At 37.4% G+C, this 17,687-nt stretch overlaps 1 protein-coding gene across 2 annotated transcripts in view; it reads left to right on the top strand.

The window, feature by feature from the left end:
• PLCL1 (phospholipase C like 1 (inactive)) overlaps positions 1-17,687 on the top strand; it is a 352,562-nt gene that overhangs the window by 152,789 nt on the left and 182,086 nt on the right. Inside the window, exon 2 of one of the 2 annotated variants that reach the window (XM_054679198.2) lies at positions 8,923-9,048. The exons of the other annotated variant lie outside the window; for it this stretch is intronic. The gene's annotated coding sequence lies outside the window, so the exon portion shown is untranslated. The remainder of the gene's footprint in view (positions 1-8,922; positions 9,049-17,687) is intronic. 2 annotated transcript variants of the gene reach the window in all.

A 17,687-nucleotide genomic window follows, 5' to 3' on the forward strand; every position in this document is an offset into this window, starting at 1 on the left:
TATTGGCCTCTGCTCAACCAGGATAATCCCTCCCAGAGAGCCCCTCATCCTGCTTTAAGCTCTAAATGGAGGAATGTTACTTTTTATGCCAAATGCCTTATTTTGCCCATGCCCTTCCTTATTTTCTTGAGCATATTCCTTCTATCCAAAGTTAAATTCTGTGATAATTGTTGGTTTCCATTATTTTTATTTTTTATCCTCAGTGATTTAATTTTATCATACAAGATCTATCAAATATTTTCCATGTTTTAAGTTGTCCTGAAGCAGATCCACGTTATTAATAGACTAATTTTAATCTTGACAAAATCAAATGCAAAGTGATCCCAAGTTTATTTCTGGTTCTAAATGATCAAAAAGACCATCATATTTCTGGCTTATCTCAATTTTCTCTCATGTGGCTTCCCTTGTCTAGTAGCTTTTATATTTGTATAGTTTCATTTTATTAGCTGATAACAACTCTTTGGTTAAGGGTTTGGTGGGATAAAAAGTTTACATATGAGTTAATTAGCCTTTTTTTTGGTGAGGAAGAAAACTTAAATATTCTATGAATCCATATTATTTCTAGTTTCCTTTTGTACCAGGTTACCAAGTTATAAAGCAGGGGTGTCTAATCTTTTGGCTTCCCTGGTCCACATTAGAAGAAGAATTGTCTTGGACCACACATAAAATACACTAATATTAACCATAGCTTATGAGCTAAAAAAAAAGAATCGCAAAAAAAAACTCATCATATTTTAAGGAAGTTTACGAATTTGTGTTGGGCTGCATTCAAAGCTGTCCTGGACCACATGCAGCCACAGGCCATGGGTTAGACAAGTTTGCTCCAAACTAAACTATACACCTTATTCTAAAATTGCATTAAATGAAACACATGGCATCTAACCACATTGATCTTTGCTTTAGAAAGTATTTCAAAATCTTTCAAGTGGCACACTTCAAGATGTGACACTCTGATGGTCACTATAAATGTCAAGTTAGCTTGATAGTGAAAATATGCCAGAACACTCATAGCAGGAGAGTTTAGTAATAATAGCTACTATTTATTACATGCCAACTATGTATGAATATTTACACCCTTACCTCATTCAATCCTCACACCACAGAGATAATGTGAGCTGTGAAATGTACTCTACTCTCAAGCACAGGAGCTATGTAACTTGTCCAAGGCCACTCACATATCTAGTAAGTGGGAGAGTTGAGCTTTAAATTCAGGCATTTTGGTTTCGGAATCTGTGCTCTTGTGCACTAATCTGTATTGCCTCTTAATTACTACAGGGTTCTCAAACTTTGGCATGCATAAGGATCATCTTGGGGAGCTGCCAAGATATATCATCACTCACTCTACCAGGATTACTGTTCTAGTACAGTATACCGAAATATACTCTAGAAAGGGAATTAGAAAATTTTTGTGTGTGTGCCCCAAACTAGCTATGTGACTTCGGCCAAATCACTTGTATTCGTCAGGGTTCTCCAGAGAAACAGAACTAATATGATATGTGTATATACAGATATAGAGAGAAAGAGATTTATTATTAAGAATTGGCTCATGATTATGGATGTTGGTGAGTTCAAAATCTGTAGTGTTGACTGGCAGGCAGAGACTCAGGAGAACTGATGGTGCAGTTGATGTCTGAAATCAGTCTTCTCCAGAATTCCCTCTTGCTTGGGGATGCTGGTCTTTTTGTTCTATTCAGGTCTTCTACTGATTGGATAAGACCTACCCACATTGTGGACGGTGATCTGCTTTACCCCAAATTTGCAGACTTAAATGTTAATCCCATCCAAAAAATATTCACCAAGTTGACACATAAAATTATTCATCATTTGACTCAACCCCTCTGAGTTCCATAGATCAAATCTCATTGGGAAGATCACCAGGGATTGGGCCAGATCGTTATAACTACATAATAGATGCACCAAAGTGGTGACCAGTGGAACACACCCTGAAAAGTGATGACTTTAGTTTGGCTCATCTAGAGTTGTTTTTTTAAAGCAACCAGTGTTTAAAAAAATTGTTTGAATTACCAGAAGTTGCTAACAAGTTCTACATAAAAATCTGTATTTCTAGTTTCTTGGGAAAAAAAACAACAACAAACAAGTGATGATCTGGCAACACTGCATGACAACAGTGTAGCTGAGCCACAGATGCTACCTGTAGGAGTGGCTTGCAACCTCCCAAATGCCTACCACTCCTCCCATCTCATTCACCTGGTTCATTGCACTTATTTCTATGCACTTCAGAGCTCTTGTAGGTGTTTAAGTTTTTAATCCTTGCCTCCATAGCTACTAAACATCTGTGGCACCTCCACCTCTCAATTATAAATGACAAAGAGAGAACTAGGATTTCTGTAACACAGTGAATGCCCGAGCTTGGGCTGGAAAACAGAGCTATCTCTTCATTGTGAGTGTGTGTGGTTTATCACCGTTCCCAGAGTTCCCTTCTCTGGGTTCCTCAGATCACTGCCTTCTTTCACATTAATAAAAAACATGCTTTTATATTCCTGCATACTTCTTTTTCATAGGAGGTGATAGAAATTGTGAGCTGCCTTCTTCAGAGTCAGAGTGGGGTCACTAGATAAAAAGATGGAGGAACATTGATGTAAGAATAGAAGCTGCTAATTTTGCATGGAGTTGAGTTAGTTCATGAAGCAATTTCAAATGTAAGAATTACTTTCCTTTTAGCAAGGCTGGCTTTATAGGAAAACAGAATGATCAGTCTAATAGTAAGATTTCATTTTACATAGCCTCATTACTTCCCCACTTGTTCCCTGAATGCTCAAATTACTTCAACCAGGACAAATAGCAGTTCATATAGCAGAGATTGAGAGTGGCAACACATGGCTTAAATTGACAAAGGAACAAAATGGTGATATTAGAGCCATACTGCAAATACATTTTGGTGGGGGGACTAGGGAAAAGATGAAACCAAGGGACACTGTATAGTCTGAAAGCTGCAGAAGGGAAAAGTGTACAATAATGGAGAAGCTTAGAGGACCAAGATTTGCTTTACCATCTGTGCAGTATGACTGGCACAGCCACATCTTTTCTTTTCATGTTAAAATGTCTATGACCATTTTTGGGGGGGACAAAATAGATACAAATTGTCATTAGGGAATTGAGAATTAATTCAATCAGCCATATGGTTTGCAAACAAGCTTTACTTTTCTGTGTTTAAAAAATGCATTTAAGATGTATAGCATTATTATGGTTTCTCTAGAAGTCATCCTTCATAAAAGTAATTCGGTAATGTTAGAATCTCTGTCAGTTTCTTGGCAAATAGTATTCGATTATAAATTTATGCTCCACAGGACACACAATTTTAGAAATGTTCTGGAATGTTTCCAAATTTTATTTTGGAACTTGGCATTTGGTTTCTCTTTAATAATCTCAATCAATAATGGTTTATACTAGTCATAAATGTGTTAGCTTTAAATAGCTGCCATATTCCATTTCAGTAGAAATGCTTTTCCCTTTCCCATAGTGTGTATTTGAATATTCATTTTTGTGTGCAAAGTTTTTTCCTTGATACTTGGATTCCTGTGGATAAATTATTTGAAGGTCATTTGGGAAGGTGGAGAGAGAGAGAGAGAGAGAGACAGCATGCATAGGTTTTAATGTCTAACATTAGATTTTTTGCTTGGGAGGTGTATGCTTGCCTCTAGATTTTTCATTCTTAGAACATTTTCTATTACTTTTTATTTCTATTAATTTTGAAGATATCAGGATCATTATTAACTCTAGCCAGTTGCTTATTTAAATTTTGAATAGATTTATAGCTTTTTTTATTTTTAAATCTACTTAAGAGTTTATTTATATATCCCTTTTCCTTGAAATCATAGAAAGAGAACTATTATACTTAATACTAGTTTTGTGCTTCCTATGGTATCTTTTGGAATAACCTTAGTAAAGGACTGACTATAGCTGCTGGAGGATTGCTTATTATGCTTTTCTGCTAGGAACTGCTGTCTTATAATATTAATATTTGGCTCAGACAAAATAAGCTTAGGTCCTAGGGCCGTGGCAGTTAACGTCTTTTTTCTCCAACCAAATAATAGACCCTATGTGAGAGGTGGTTTTGGAAATGAAACTTTAGACCTTAGGGGTTGTTTTGATTTACAGGATAGGTGATAATGGTGCTTTCTCCTGGAACAAAGGATGAGATATTTCCTGCCTCTTCAACTGAGGTAAAGAATGGAAAGTAACAAGAAATATACTGTGTTTTAGAATATAAATAAATGGACTGGGAGGAAGGCTGTATCTGTTTGAAGTAGTTATTCTATTATAATTAGTAACAAAAATAATTTGTATTTGAGTAATATAAGTGATCAAACTATCCTTGGAATGTATATGGCATAGTATACAGTAAAGTTGTTTTTAATGAGAGAAAAGTATATTGTAAAAGACTCTATGCCCTCAGAATAGCTTGCAGAGTTTGTTCATAACTCCTTTATCTTAATTCTTATCCTCCTTCTCCCTTTAAACATCTCTAAACACAAAAGGAATGATGGTACATGTATTAATAAGTCATTTAGGATGCCAATGTAGAGACCACCCAGCATACCTATGAGCAGACTGCTGATGCTCAGAGTCACCACTTGCAGTTTGGGACATTTAAAGTGGAGTAAAATATAAATGGCTTATCTGTGTGACCACTTGATTAACCACAGGTGGATTATCCTTAGTGACTTCAAAATTTATCGTTAGTTTTTCTCTTCAACTCAGAGTTCTTCTGGATCATCCATCACTGTGTGGTAACTAACGTAAACTAATTTAATTTCTTTTTAATTTTTAATTTTTGTGGGTACACAGTAGGTATATATATTTATGGGGTACTTGAGATATTTCGGTACAGGCACACATGCCTAATAATCACATCAGGGTAAGTGGAGCATCCATTTCCTCAATTATTTGCCCTTTCTTTGTGTTACAATGATCTGATTATACTTTTAGTTATTATAAAATGTATAATACATTATTGTTCACTGTAGGCACTCTTTTGTGCTATCAAATACTAAGCCTTATTCATTCTAAGTATGATTTTGTACCCATTAATCATCCCCACTCCCCATTCCCCCATTACCTTTCCCAGCCTCTAGTAATTATCTTTCTACTATCTCCATGGGTTTGTTTTTATTTTTAGCTTCCACAAATAAGTGAGAACATGCAAAATTTGTCATTCTGTGCCTGACTTAACATAATGTCCTCCAGTTCTGCCTATGTTTTTGCAAGTGGAAGGATATCATTCTTTTTTATGACTGAATAGTACTTGATTGTGTATATGCACCACATTTTCTTTATCCATTTGTCTCTTGATGGACACTTATGTTGATTCCAAATATAGGCTATTGTGAACAGTGTTGCAGCAAACATGAGAGTACAGATATCTCTTTGATATACTGATTTCCTTTTTTCTGAGTATACACCTAGCAGTAGGATTGCTGGATCATATGTTAGCTCTATTTTTAGTTTTTTGAGGAACCTCCAAACCGTTCTCCATAGTGGTTGTACTAATTTACAACCACTATGGATTGTACCACCTATGGATGAAGGTTCCCTTTTCTTCACATCCTTGTCAGCATTTGTTATTGACTGAATTTGGTTAAAAGCGATTTTAACTGGGGCGAGATGATATCTCATTGTAGTTTTGATTTGTATTTCTTTGATGATCAATGATGTTGAGCATCTTTTTATATGCCTGTTTGCCTTTTGCATGTCTTCTTTTGAGAAATATCTATTCAGATCTTTTGCCCATTTAAAAGTCAGATTGTTAGATTTTTTCCTATAGAGTTGTTTGAGCTCTTACATACTCTGGTTATTAATCCCTTGTTAGATGGACAGTTTGTGAATATTTTCTCCCCATTCTGTGTGATGTCTCTTCACTTTGTGGGTTGTTTCTTTTGCTGTGCAGAGCTTTTTAACTTGATGTGATCCCATCTGCCTGTTTTTGCTTTGGTTGCCTTTGCTTGTAGGGTATTAATCAAGAAATCTTTGCCCAGTCCAATGTCCTAGAGAGTTTTCCCGATGTTTTCTGGTAGTAGTTTCACAGTTTGAGGTCTTAGATTTAAGTCTTTAATTCATTTTGATTTGATTTTTGTATATTGTGAGAGATAGGGATCTAATTTCATTCTTCTGCATGTGGATGGCTATCCAGTTTTCCCAGCATCATTTATTGAAGAGGAGATCCTTTCCCCAATGTATGTTTTTGTCACCTTTGTCAAAAATGAGTTTGCTGTAGAGGTATGGATTTGTTTCTGGGTTCTCTATTCTGTTCCATTAGTCTATGTATCTGTTTTTAAAACCAGAGTACCATGCTGTTTTGGTTACTGTAGCTTTGTAGTATAACTTGAAGTCAGATAATGCAATTTGTCTAGTTTTCTTCTTTTTGCTTAGGTTAGCTTTGGCTATGGTGTGTCTTTTGTGGTTTTATATAAATTTTTAGGATTGTTTTCTCTCTTTCTGTGAAGAATGCCATTGGTATTTTGATAGAGATGGCATTGAATCTGTAGATTTCTTTCAGTAGTATGAACGTTCTAACAGTATTAATTCTTCCAATCCATGAACATGGAAGAATCTTTGAGTTCTTTGTGTCCTTTTTCATGTCTTTCATAAATGTTGTATAGTTTTCATTGTAGAGATCTTTCAGTTTTTTGGTTAATTCCTGGGTATTTTATTTTATTTTATTTGTAGCTAATATAAATGGGATTGCTTCATTGATTTATTTTTCATGTTGTTCATTGTTGGCATATAGACATGCTACTGATTGTTGTATGTTGATTTTGTATCCTGTAACTTTACAAAATTTGTTTATCAGTTCTAATAGTTTTTTGATGGAGTCTTCAGGTTTTTCTAAATATAAGATCATACCATCTGCAAACAAGGAAATTTGACTTCTTCCTTTCCGATTTCAATGCCCTTTATTTCTCTCTTGTCTGATTGCTCTAGCTAGGAGTTCCAATTAATGGTGGTAAAATGGGCATCCTTGTCATGTTCCAGATCTTAGAGGAAAGGCTTTCAGTTTTTTTGCTGTTCAATATGATACTAACTGTGGGTCTGTCTTATATGGCTTTTATTATGTTGAGGTATGTTCTTTTTATACCCTGTTTTTTGAGAGTTTTTATCATGAAGGGATATTGGATTTTATCAAATGCTTTTTCAGCATCAATTGAAATAATATGTTTTTTATCTTTTATTCTATTGATATGATATATCACATTGATTAATTTGTGTGTGTTGAACCATCCTTGCATTCCTAAGATAAATCCCACGTGGTCATGATGAATGATTTTCTAATATGCTATTGAATCTGGTTTGATAGCATTTCATTGATGGTTTTATTGGCCTGTAGTTTTCTTTTATTGATGTATCTTTGTCTGATTTTTGCATCAGGGTAATACTGGACTTGTAGAATGAGCTTGGAAGTATTCCCTCATCCTCTATTTTTTGGCATAGTTTGAGTAGGAGTAGTATTAGTTTTTCTTTAAATATTTGGTAAAATTCAGCAGTGATGGCATCAGGTCCTGGGCTTTTATTTGCTGGGAGACTTTTTACTACAGCTTTGATCTTTTGTTTACTTGTTACTAATCTCTTCAGGGTTTGGATTTCTTCATGGTTCAATCTTCGTAGGTTGTATTTGTCTAGGAATTTATTCATCTTTTCTAGGTTTTCCAATTTATTGGCATATAGTTGCTCATAGCAGCCTCTCATGGTCTTTTGAATTTCTGTGGTATTGGTTGTCATATCTCCTTTAACATCTCTGATTTTATTTATGTAGGTCTTCTGTGTTTTTTTCTTAATCTGGCTAAAGTTTTGTTGATTGTTTTTAATCTTTTCAAAAAATCAGCTTTTAGTTTCATTGATCTTTTGTATTGTTTTCTTCATTTATTTCTGCTTTCATCTTCACTATTTTTTCCTGCTGATTTTGTGTTTGGGTTGCTCTTGCTTTTCTAATCTTTAAGATACACTATTAGATTGCTTATTTGAAGTTTTACTTCTTTTTTGATGTAGGCACTTATAACTATACATTTCCCTTTTAGCACTGTTTTTGCTATATCCCATAGGTTTTAGTATGTTGTGTTTCCTATATCACTTGTTTCAAAAAAATTTTCAGTTTCCTTCTTAATTTCTTTATTGACCTATTGGCCATTCAGGAACAGGAGCATGTTGTTTAATTTCCATGTGTTTGTATAGTTTCCAAAGTTTCTCTTGTTAATGATTTCTAGTTTTATTCCACTGTGGTTAGAGTCTCACCCAAGGCCCACAGCATGTACTACCTGGCTACCACTCTTGACTATTCAGGGCCCAAGAGCTCTTTAGTCAGCAGATGATGAATCCTGCCAGGACTGGGTTCTTCCCTTCAAGGAAGGGGTTTTCTTCTGGCTCAGGGTGTGTCTAGAAATGTCATCTGGGCATCCAGGAGATAGGGCCTCAGAACTCTGCCTGGTGCCCTATCCTACTATGGTGCCCTATCCTACTATGGCTGAGCTGGTATTCAAGTTGCAAGACAAAGTTCTCTTTATTCTTCCCTCTCCACTCCTCAAGCAGAAGGGAGTCTCTTTTGGAGCTGTGAGCTGTGTTGCCTGTGGTTGTGGAAGAGATGGTGCACGTGAGCTGGTCTCACTAGGTCACATGCCCCCAAGTTCACTGTCTCTGAGCCCAGCACAGCACCAGGACTTTCCCAAGAATTGCAGTCCTTGTGGCCTAGACTGCCTTTCAAGTTTATTTAGGACCTCAGAGTACTTTAGCCAGGGTGATAAGCCTTGCCAGAATTCAGGTTCTGACTTCTGGGATGGGTGATTCCCTTTTGGCTAGGGCTGGCCTGAATTCGCCCTCCATTGAGTTTTGCCTGTATTGCTTTCTGCTGTGACAGGGCAAGACTGAGTTTCAGTGTAAAGTCTAACAATCACTGTGCTCTCCCTTCCCCAGGCACGTAGATTCTCTCTTTGAACAATGCAGCTGCTGCAGGGGATGGGGAAGGGATGGCACTGGCAATTCAAGACTGCCTTTCCTACTTCTTCAGTGCCTCTTTCACCAATATGAAGTTAAAACCAGGTACTGTGGTCACTTACCTGATTTTTGGTTCTTATGATGGTGCTTTTTTTTCTGTGAATAGTTGTTCAATTTGGTGTTCCTTCAGGGAGGATGATTGATGGAGGCTACTATTTGGCCATCTTGCTCTGTCTCCATCCATACTAATTTTTTTTTTTTTTTTTTTTTGAGACAGAGTCTCGCTCTGTCGCCCAGGCTGGAGTGCAGTGGCACAATCTTGGCTTACTGCAAGCTCCGCCTCCTGGGTTCACGCCATTCTCCTGCCTCATCCATACTAATTTTTTTTATATCTGCCTGGGCCCTGTAGCTAGAGTAAGGTCAGAGTCTGGGGCAGAACCAAACATGGAAGCAGAGTCTGCTGCTCCAGCTCAGAGACTAGAGGGTCAGAGAGTTGAATGGGTGCTGACATTGTGGATCCCCAGTGAGAACTTGCTCCTGCAACCTTACAAGAAAAACTGCTTTTCTACAGGAGAATCACCACGTTACATTAGCAGTTTATTTATTTATTTTTTTTGGAATGGAGTCTTGCTCTGTCTTCCAGGCCGAAGTGCAGTGGCATAATCTCAGCTCACTGCAACCTCCGCCTCTCAGGTTCAAGCAATTCTCCTGCCTCAGCCTCCAGGATAGCTGGGATTATAGGCACGTGCCACCACGCCCAGCTAATTTTTGTATTTTTAGTAGAGATGGGGTTTCACCATGTTGGCCAGGCTGTTCTCTTTCTGATCACTTATTGATAATCTTGACCTAAATTTAGAAGTAACTTGGGTATCACTAGATACATATGGGCAACTGGAATGCATTCTAAACTGAGTAATTAGAATTGAAATAATCTGCTCAAAAGTAGGAACACTGCTTTCCATTTTATATTTCTTTATTTACTTTGGGGGTTTCTTTAGTGACTCTTCCAGGACTTGTATGTGGGTTCATTATTTACTTGACAGTTAAAAAGTTGGTCAGAAAAGTTATGTCTGCCTCCTAGTCATAAATGAAAAGGTAAGAAATCCAGAGGAAAAAATTACATATTCTCTCTTAGTTTATTTTTAATATCAATAAAATGTCAGTGCCCTTTAAATGCTGAACTTTATCATGCATATGAACTTTGAATTATTTTTGTTCAGAAGAGAGAAACATGGAAAGAAATTATATGCTCCCTCATATAACTCAAAGGCCTGATCCATCAAAGCTAGAAAAGTTATTGTCATCTTGGGTGACTTTTGATTTCTCCCTTGTTCTTGTAAGGCCTACTCTCTTCCACTCACCAATATCTTCTAGTAGCTTCCCCCTGGTGATGTGTGGCTGGCTGAGTAGCTTCTTGAGAACATAGCCATTATCGAGCTTAATTGTCTTTCACTTATTATTCTAGTGGCATTCTATTACCTCAAGATAACATACAAGTCTAATTTACCTAAGTGGATACTGCTTTTGTGTGTTACATTATGCTTTAGAATTTCAAGGTTCTCAAATTATTTTATGCTTTTTAGGAATCCAAAAATTAAGCTGTTTTCTGTTATTTTCTTTAATCTTCACTAGTAAATGAGATTAACATGCATGGAAATCTGGCCTTGGGAGAACTAAACCCAAGTGGTCACATAAAACCCAGGAACTATGTCAGCCTTAAAAGGCCAATCCATCATTCCTAGCAAGGTGAATGTACCACACAGAATTATCAGAGACCCCCCCTTACAAAATGGTAATAACAAAAATTGTCATTTTTGGGGTACTTTCTAGGTTTCCTTATAAAATGGTAATAACAAAAGTATTCATCATTTTTGGGGTACTTTCTAGGTTTCCAACTCTTTAGAGATATTATTCTAAGGCAATTAATTGGGAAAATAGAAATAGTTAAAAATCACTTTCTTTGCAATGAAGGGCTTCCAGTATACCATGGTGCTAACTTAATTCTCCAGTTTTAGTTTCCATTCCTCTATAAAAAATTATTTTATCTAATCAGAATGGTCTGTTTCTCAACAAAGCAGTCTCTCAATACCAGTACAGGATGCTGATTAGGAAATTAAAATTGTTCTTCTGGAGACTATCTTTGGTTTTTCACTGAATTTCTTATTCTACTGGACGTTTTCAGAACATAGTGCAGGTATTAGTCACTGCAGATTACTCCCCTTACCCCTCTTCTGAGATCTTAGAATGTTCTGGATGATCTGATGGCTGGTTCAGAGATGGCTGTTTTATAAGTTAAGAGTAATTCATTTAAAACAGGGCCCCCAACCCCCAGACCACGGTCTGGTTAGGAACTGGGCCACGCAGCAGGAGGTGAGCTACAGGTGAGTGAACACTATCGCCTGAGCAGTCCACCTCCTGTCAGATCAGTGGCAACATTAGATTTTCATAGGAGTGGTAACTATTTGTGAACTGCATATGCAAGGGATCTAGATTGTGTGTGCCTTATGAGAGTCTAATGCCTGACGATCTGAAGTGGAAGAGTTTCATCCTGAAACAACCTCCCACTCTGGTCCATGGAAAAATTATCTTCCATGAAACTAGTCCCTGGTACCAAAAAGTTTGGCGACCACTGATTTAAAAGGACGATTTACACAAAATCACCCTCAAAGTGCATGTGTGAGTCTAGCATATGTTGTAGTGTACATTTTTTTATAGGGTGTGCGTAGTGGCAATATGTCCTCTATAATAGAGTTGAGATATCTGCTTTCTCAAGGCTAGACTCTGAGTTAATTAGGTGGAGTGATCCTCCTGATGTGTAAGACAGTTCCAGGCAAGTGCTATTTATGGCTGCTTCTCCATTGGTGCCAGCAGTAACTTGACTCTCCCCTCAACTCCCTAAGCCTTTTATCTCTCTCTTACTGAGAGCTTTCATCACCTCCATCCTGTGTTGTAGATCTAGCTATCTACTCTTTTTCTCCCTTCTTGTTTTCCACATTGCTTGACTCATAATGTTTGCTTAATACATATGGTAATCATTGATATTGTACAGCAAATATTTCCAGCTCTCAGTCTTCTGAGCAGATGATAAGATTGTACTTTCCACCATCTTTGGCCAAATGACTCACTTTGACCAAAGAAATGTGATCAGAAGTGATGCAAATTATTTTCAGGTGAAATCATTTAATAGCCACTGCTCAACTCCTACTTTTCCTTCCTATTCACTGTGATGGTATGTAGAGATGAAGTCTGAGTCCCTGAATGACTGCAATGTCCAGAGTCTCCTGCTGACCTGCAAAGTGCATATAGTTTAAACTAGAAATATACTTTTGATTCTTTGAGCCATTGAGATTTTGGGGTGGTTTGTATACAGCATAACCTGACTTATTCTGACAAATGCACTGGACCTGTACTTTCCAATATGATAGCCACCAGCTATATGTGGCTATTGAGCCCCTGAAGTATGGCATCTTATTTCATTTTCTGTTGCTGTAACGGAATACTCAAGACCGAGTAATTTATAGAGAAAAGAAATTTATTTCTCACATTTCTGGAGGCTGGAAAGTCCAAGAGGATGGTACCAGCATCTGATAAGGGCCTTCTTGCTATGTTATCCTATGGTGGGAGGTAAGCAGGCAAGTGAGTGTGTGTAAAAAGAGAGAGCATGGGGGCCAGGCTCACTTAATAAAAACCTAGTCTTGCAATAACAAACCCACTCCCATGACAATAGCATTAATCCATTCATGAGAGTGCAGTCCCCATGACCTAATCACCTCTTAAAGGTTCCACCTCTTAATACTGTCACAATGGCAATTAAATCTCAATGAGAGTTTTGGAGTGAACATTCAAACCATAGCATGTGGCTAGTCCAAATGGAGATGTACTATAAATGTAAAACCTATGCTGAATTTTGAAGACTTAGTATGACAAAAAGTATGTGAACTATCTCAATAATTTTTGAATATTAGTTACATGTTGAAATAATATTTTGGATATATTAGGTTAAATAAAATATAGTATTACAATTTATTTTACCTGGTGCTTTTTACTTTTAAAAAGTTACACATGGTTTGCATTATCTTTCTGTTAGATAGTGCTGCACTGAACTACAAGCTTATTGAAGACAAGAGTTGTATCCGTTTTACCTTTTTTTCCCCCACAACATCCAACAGTGTCTGGGATATGAGATATGCAACATTAATGTAGGTTTAATGAGCAAACTGTGTCTCCATTTATATGTAGTTTAACATTTAACAAATAATGCAGTTCTCAACATGAAGTTTGTTTGTATTTTTGTGTTTAATAATTCCTTCTTGTAATTCCGTTAGCTAAAGAATAACTCAAATCTTTTTCAATCATCAGATAATTGAATATTATATTTTGATGTTATGTTTATGCTATAATAAGAAGGCTGGGGTTATGCCCATTAAATACTTCTCCTGATGAAATTTTTTAGCAAGGTCACTCCTTATGGCTAACATTTTCTTATCTTTGTAAAAATAACAAAGAAGTCCCTGTTTGTTCAGTCATAGTTGTGACCTTTATTTCTTTTCCAATATCTGCCACTTAGGATATTTATTAAATTAGGCCCCTTTGCATGGGGCCTTGTGCTAAAAACCAAAAGGAAACAGAAAAAGAGAAATGGAGCTGCCATGAAGTCCTTCTGCAGCATCAGCTGTGGGGACTGCACATGTGAGGAAGCAATTCTTTGGATTTTTAGATGAGTGAGACAGAAAGTAAAATAGGTGGTAAAAAGAGTCACTGAAAGGAACAACATACCTTAACAAATAAAGGGTGGGGGAAACACAAAGTACCAAATAGGCTGGAAAACATCTTAAGCACTTAATAAATTATAGCTATTGCCATGAAAGTGTACGAACCCAGAAGGAGTTATGGACGGATGCATACTAGGCTGTTCCATTGGCTAAGGAGCGGCAGGGGAGGTGACACAGGGGAAGGGGAAGATAGATACTCTCATCAAAAGACCATAGAATTAGCAAGAACTTGTCCACAAGCCAACTTATATACTATTCCATGTGCATAAAATCACATATTATGTGTATGTGCGTAGAAAGATATTACAACAGTGGTTACCAAACTGTAGTGATTCTTTCTCTGTATGGTGGCTGAATCTCAGGTGACTTTTACTTTCTTTGTTACACATTTTGAATTTTTCTCCAAATGAGCATGTATCATCTGTATACTCAGCAAATAATCTGATCTAGCATTTTTTCATTTATGGGTAACATCAGGATAAAGATTAAGAACCCAACCAAAAATTGTCTATATTATTTGCATTCTGTTGAATGCTAATTTTTAAAATAAAACTGTCAAATTATTATAAATATAAAAGTAATCAGAAGTATACTGCCAGTACATGCATTTTGGTTATCACAGAATATTTTAAATGTACATGTTTATAGGCCTAGTATCCTCCTCCCTGGGTTAGGCTCCAGTTGATTTTCTAAATGACACAGGGAAGTAGCTGATTCAGGTCATGGAGGCATCTTATCTGAAAGTGAACATTTCTTCAGAAATAAAAAATGCTTTTGTAAGATTATAGAAGATTTGGGAATTATGCCATGAGGGCACATGCTGAGTAATATGTTTTTGAGGCAGGCTGCCAAGTTTCGTCAAAGAAAGGCAAGTACAGGGTTTGTTTTGCAACGTCTGGAAAACTTGGAACTCTAATTTCTTGGAAAATCTTTCCAAGATAAATTCAGTATGAAGGCATTCTACCTCAACAAATTACATGTAGCAAGAGGAAAGGAAAAACAAAGTGTAACAAGATGTGAGATGAGAAAAGGAGATTTTTTTTCCCCAAGAGATGCGACCTTGTTGAGTTCAATTACATGTCTGACAGCATCAGAGAAAACATCCTCGTAATGTTAATTTTACTCAAACTCCTGAGTGTGGGTAAAGTAAAGAAATTATCCTTCATCATCAGTTCACTTTTATCCATCTTTAAAAATGTACAAAATATAAGGTGTCATATATCCAAAAATATTCTGAATTGCTGGAGATCTTCAGCAAGCCGTTTACATTTTCTGGGCCCATTTTTCTCCTTTGTCTAATCTGGAGGGTTTAGATGTAAAAAGTGCTATGGTCTCTCCTAGGTTTAATTTTTTTAAGTAAAACAAATTATTATTTTTGACATATTCACATACTCTTTGATATATGTCAGCAAAATTTTTTTCCTTATCAAGGTCTAATTCTTATATGGTGTGAAAAGCACTGTGGTTACTTCATAGACATGATCGAAAACTAGGACCTTCCCCATTGTCCCTTCCAGTTCTCCATACACTTTGAAGCCTTTGCGTGGTTGTCAGAAGGGTTGTAGTGATCGATAAACAGGAAGAATCCAACTGACACAGGTTCTGTATCAATGAGATGGCTGTGCAGAGCAGGAGACTCAGCAATATTCTCCCCCTGGCAAGGATAAACTACCCTTGTCCTCAAGTCTTCTTGGAGCTGCCCTGCTGCTGGTGACTCTGCCTAATGAGGTGGGAGATCTGCTCAGGTTCTTTAAGAAACACAATCTGGGTCTTCATGAGGCGAGTCCCTACTGTTCCCAGAGGCTCTCAGCCACAGTAGTGCATGGAGGTATGAACTAAGAAGCTGTAGAAGGATACAAGTGCACTTTGCTTGGCGACTGCTTACCACCGTCTTTCCTTATGGGCTTGGGAGCTGGTGGAAACCAATTCAGCAGATTTTTGAGTGACTTTTGAATTGAAGGTGAATTCTAGGAGATCTGACTGTCCCAAGTAGGATGATACTTTAAGCCTTTCTGATGTGTTTACCTTAATTCAATTGAAGAACATTTATGTATAGTTTATTCATGAATCCTACATTTATTGAGTGCCTGCCCTATGCCATTTTGGTGGGGAGAAGTATAAAAATAATAAAAAAGTATAATTTAGTACAGAATGACTAGGTACGAATTAAAATTGAGACAGACTCATAGAGGAGGTAACATTTCACTCTCAGTGAAAAGAAGAGCAAGCCATGAAAAGGTTTGATGTCAGGATATTCCAGGAGAGGGATTGGCAAGGGAATGGTGGGGAGGAGCTTCACATGTTCAGGGAAAAGGAAGAAGTCCAGTGTGGCTGGAGTACATGAGCAAAGGGGAGCATGACAGGAGTTGAGGTCAGGGAGGTGGGCAGGCGTGAGGTCAAGTGGGCCTTGCAGGCCATGGGGAAAAATTTGGATTTTATTGTAAGAGCAGTTAACCATTAGAGGGTTTAAACAAGAGAATGATAGGACCTGATTTGTATACTTTTCTTGGTTCCTCTGGCTGCTAGGTGAAGAATGGATAGTGGAGGAGTAGAGAGAATAGGGAATTAGTTATCTAGTCATCCAACTGAGATGTGATGGTGACTCAGACAAGGTTAGTGGCAGCGGAGAAGGAGAGAAGTGTCATGGCTTTGGGACGTATTTCAGAGTAGAGCTCACAGGACTTGCTGATGGCTGCCTGTAAGAGAATAAGAAAAGGCATAAATCAAGGAGGATTCCTATGTGTTGGACTTGGAAAAACTGGGTGTATGGTAGGGCTATTTATGAGGAGGGAGAGACCTGGGGAGGAACTGGTTTGGAGACTTACCAAGAGTTCTGATTTTGCCATATTAAGTTTGGGTGGCCTAATAGATATTGAAGGAAAGATATCAGACAGGCAGCTTGAATTGCTGTGGAAAGTCCTGGGCTGGAGATTTCAATCTGGGAACCATTGGCATGGATCTGATGTGAATTGTGAAAAGATAAGTAAAAGTTTAAACCAGTCCTGTAATTCATCTTGAGCATGTGCTACTTTCAGTCAGGAAAAAAAAGAAACCCTCCTTTATGAAATGATATGGTAATTATTGCTTACTACTTAGAGTCTTTGTAGCAGTTGATTTTCAGGCAATTAGAATAACCACATCACTTTTATCTGATAATTAGAGCTAATTTGCAAGTACTGATGATAGGCTCATTCACTGAATAAACAAAATGCAGAGCACAAAGTTTGTTTCTACAGCCATATATGTGAAGTTCCTCTTCAGGTCTTTTGCACCACAGGACTGCTGAATTAGTGCAGAGTTTAATTCAGAATTTTCACTCTTGTTCATTGCTAAGCTCATGGCTTTATTCTGTAATGGTATTGTGTACTTTGGGAAGAATGCCGTTGGGGGAAATTCTGACCCCTTCTTCTCCCAATCTCAGCTGCGCTGTCAGAAGCTGTTTGCCCTGACAGGCCTGGGAGCTTGGAAGCTAGCTATAGTAAGAGTGATGCTTCACATTATTGAGTGTCCACGAAATGCTTATGACAATGCCAGTTGTTTTGCATAGATTGTCTCTAAATTATATTAAAGCCCCTGCAAGGTAGGTATTTTTATTTCCATTTTAATGATGAGGAAACAGAAGCTTAAGGTGACATGGCTAGTAAATTACAAAATCAGGCCTAGGGTCTGCTTGCTTCTGAAAGCATCTACAATTTTCATTCTGCCAGGCTGTTAAACTGCCAAAATTTGCCTTAGTTTATTCTTCCAGTCCTGCTTTCTCCTATCAACTCTTATGTCTTTCCAGCCAAAAACCCAATTGGCTATCATCTACATTTCTGTCTTTAAAAATCATTCCTAAGGGCCAGGCACCCCTGCAATCCCAGTACTTTGGGAGGCCTAGGTGGGAAGATTGCTTGAGGCCAGGAGTTCGAGACCAGTCTGTGCAACAGAGTGAGACCCCCCCATCTCTAAAAATACTTAAAAATTAGCTGG

Source organism: Pan troglodytes, chromosome 13, assembly GCF_028858775.2.
Source record: "Pan troglodytes isolate AG18354 chromosome 13, NHGRI_mPanTro3-v2.0_pri, whole genome shotgun sequence".
NCBI lineage: Eukaryota > Metazoa > Chordata > Mammalia > Primates > Hominidae > Pan > Pan troglodytes.